Here is a 3,624-nt window from a genome sequence, read left to right on the forward strand (position 1 = left end):
CCAGATACCTGGTACCAGCTGCAGGTATCGATCACTCCCTGAACACGCACGGACGGAAACACGAAGCCGAGCTTACCTGCAGCTGTGGACTCATCAAATAATCCCCGCACGGTCAGAACCACATGGCACCAAGCAGCTCCTCTGCTCCGGTCCGGTCCGTTCGGGTCTCACCGTGTCCTCGCAGCGCGTGTGTCCGACAAACTATGCTCCTGTCCGGCTGAGGGAGCTTCCAGCGGCGCCGCGACCCGGAGGAAAGTGCACTTGACTTTGGATCGCGTTTAAATGCAGGCAGATGGTGGTTCCTGAGTGCAGGCTGACAGGCGGAGGACACGCCCCCACATTCCTGAGTGCTGACTGACAGGCACAGGCCACGCCCCCACATTCCTGAGTGCTGACTGACAGGCACAGGCCACGCCCCTTCCGCTTTTAGTCGGTTAAACGACAACAAGACTGTTTCTGTGTTAATGTTTGACGAGTTTTATAAGAGAAAAAGTTCAATTTAATCAGAACATTTGTACTTACTTATAAAGAAAAAGGGAAAAAAGTTCAATTTATTCATTTGATAAATTAGATTTGAATTAAAAATTATTTTCATTGCATGCGATTTAAAATTAAACAAGAAAAAATAACAATGATGATTTAAAAAGGAAACAAAGACAAAAAAGACAAAGATAAGTTGAAATAAAATTGTAAAAAAAAAGATCAAACAATAATAAATTATTCTATAAACAGTGAAAAGATGAAAAGTTACAGAAAGACTGTAATTAATCAGTAAATTTCTGGTCACGTGATGTTTAATAATTAAACATAACAATAATTAATTGATCACTTGTTCTGATTATTATCCACAAATCAAACCTGTTTTTCTGAGCATTTTAATATTATGTCAGAGTTTATGTTCATGAAAATGTTTTTATTTTTGTAAAGTTTTCACAAATTTTCCAGAATAAGGTGAAAAATGTTTCACTTTGGGGTCTTTTATGAACCCATAAAAACAGTGAGGGCGCCCCCTGCTGGACACTCACTGACTCTACAGCTGTGATGATACTCTGGAATAAAGTAATAAAAAGCATTAATAAAACTAATACTAAATAACACAAAATACTGATGTTATCATTTCACTAAATATTAAGTAAGAAACTTTAAATTATCTTTGAAACTATATTGAATTGGTGCAGAGAAACGTCTCATTTCAGAGGAAACATGAATAAGTACATTACAGATTATTTAAATATCTATTATAAGGTAATAATAAACCTTTTATTTCTGTTTATATCAAATATAGAAATTATCTTTATTTCCATTCAGTATTTTTATTGTTGAAGAGCAAATCAGCTGCTTTTGAGTGGATATTATATTCATATATGTCCTCCATCAGTTTAAGGACATCACTTTCAGATCCTGTTCATCTGCTGGAGATAGTTTTTTAGGCCTGACACTTCTTCTTCTGTCCTCCACTTGTCCAGTTTCCTCAAATGTTTTAAGGACACACTGCACACCATGCTGAGATATGCCAAGTTTTCAGCTAATAGCTCTTTGGGAATCACCTTGTTGCTGCAGAAATCCTATTTTCTGTCTGTCAAACTGTGTTTTCTTTGCTGTTTTTCATAGATGCAGCTAAAGAAATGGGAACAAATGATGTGGGTCGGGACTCTATGTCGGGTCTCTATGTCGGGACTCTATGTCGGGACTCTATGTCGGGACTCTATGTCGGGACTCTATGTCGGGACTCTATGTCGGGTCTCTATGTCGGGACTCTATGTCGGGACTCTGTGTCGGGCCTCTATGTCGGGACTCTATGTCGGGACTCTGGGTCGGGACTCTATGTCGGGACTCTGGGTCGGGTCTCTATGTCGGGACTCTATGTCGGGACTCTGGGTCGGGTCTCTATGTCGGGACTCTGGGTCGGGACTCTGGGTCAGGTCTCTATGTCGGGACTCTGGGTCGGGTCTCTATGTGGAGACTCTGTGTCGGGTCTCTATGTCGGGACTCTGGGTCGGGACTCTGGGTCGGGTCTCTATGTCTGGTCTCTATGTCGGGACTCTGGGTCGGGTCTCTATGTCGGGACTCTGGGTCGGGTCTCTATGTCGGGTCTCTATGTCGGGACTCTGGGTCGGGTCTCTATGTCGAGACTCTGTGTCGGGACTCTGGGTCGGGACTCTATGTCGGGACTCTGGGTCGGGACTCTGTGTCGGGACTCTGGGTCGGGACTCTGGATCGAGACTCTGGGTCGGGTCTCTATGTCGGGACTCTGGGTCGGGTCTATATGTCGGGTCTCTATGTCGGGACTCTGGGTCGAGACTCTGGGTCGGGTCTCTATGTCGGGACTCTGGGTCGGGTCTCTATGTCGGGTCTCTATGTCGGGACTCTATGTCGGGACTCTGGGTCGGGTCTCTATGTCGGGACTCTGGGTCGGGTCTCTATGTCGGGACTCTGGGTCGGGTCTCTATGTCGGGACTCTGGGTCGGGTCTCTATGTCGGGACTCTGGGTCGGGTCTCTATGTCGGGACTCTGGGTCGGGTCTCTATGTCGGGACTCTGGGTCGGGTCTCTATGTCGGGACTCTGGGTCGAGACTCTGGGTCGGGTCTCTATGTCGGGACTCTGGGTCGGGTCTCTATGTCTGGTCTCTTTGTCGGGACTCTGGGTCGGGTCTCTATGTCGGGACTCTGGGTCGGGTCTCTATGTCGGGACTCTGGGTCGGGTCTCTATGTCGGGACTCTGGGTCGGGTCTCTATGTCGGGTCTCTATGTCGGGACTCTGGGTCGGGTCTCTATGTCGGGTCTCTATGTCGGGACTCTGGGTCGGGTCTCTATGTCGGGACTCTGGGTCGGGTCTCTATGTCGGGACTCTGGGTCGAGACTCTGGGTCGGGTCTCTATGTCTGGTCTCTGGGTCGGGTCTCTATGTCTGGTCTCTATGTCGGGACTCTGGGTCGGGTCTCTATGTCGGGACTCTGGGTCGGGTCTCTATGTCGGGACTCTGGGTCGAGACTCTGGGTCGGGTCTCTATGTCGGGACTCTGGGTCGGGTCTCTATGTCTGGTCTCTATGTCGGGACTCTGGGTCGGGTCTCTATGTCGGGACTCTGGGTCGGGTCTCTATGTCGGGTCTCTATGTCGGGACTCTGGGTCGGGTCTCTATGTCGGGACTCTGGGTCGGGTCTCCGGGTCGGGACTCTATGTCGGGACTCTGGGTCGGGTCTCTATGTCGGGACTCTGGGTCGGGTCTCTGGGTCGGGTCTCTATGTCGGGACTCTGGGTCGGGTCTCTATGTCGGGACTCTGGGTCGGGTCTCTATGTCGGGACTCTGGGTCGGGTCTCTATGTCGGGTCTCTGGGTCGGGACTCTGGGTCGGGTCTCTATGTCGGGTCTCTGGGTCGGGTCTCTATGTCGGGACTCTGGGTCGGGTCTCTATGTCGGGACTGTGTGATTTTTTCTGTGCTAAAAACATTGACCAGATTGGCTGATGAGTTTGTCGTCATGTGAAGGTGGACCGGGTCACCGGGTCACCTGTCAGAGACCCGAGTTCCTGAAGTGTTTATGAAATGAATGTTTGCAGTATGAAGCTGGTTTAAAACCTGAGCTCACCTGACCACAGGTGAGTTTTAATAAAAGCCGACACAAGAA

At 48.8% G+C, this 3,624-nt stretch overlaps 1 protein-coding gene across 1 annotated transcript in view; it reads right to left on the reverse strand.

Moving 5' to 3' along the window:
• Positions 1-282, reverse strand: part of eps8a (EGFR pathway substrate 8a, signaling adaptor) — a 70,407-nt gene extending 70,125 nt beyond the window's left edge. The window contains exon 1 of the mRNA XM_072377443.1: positions 77-282. The gene's annotated coding sequence lies outside the window, so the exon portion shown is untranslated. The remainder of the gene's footprint in view (positions 1-76) is intronic.
• Positions 283-3,624: the final 3,342 nt, after the last annotated feature.

Source organism: Leuresthes tenuis, unplaced genomic scaffold (genome assembly GCF_036924035.1).
Source record: "Leuresthes tenuis unplaced genomic scaffold, fLeuTen1.0.hap1 SCAF_23, whole genome shotgun sequence".
Taxonomy (NCBI): Eukaryota; Metazoa; Chordata; class Actinopteri; order Atheriniformes; family Atherinopsidae; genus Leuresthes; species Leuresthes tenuis.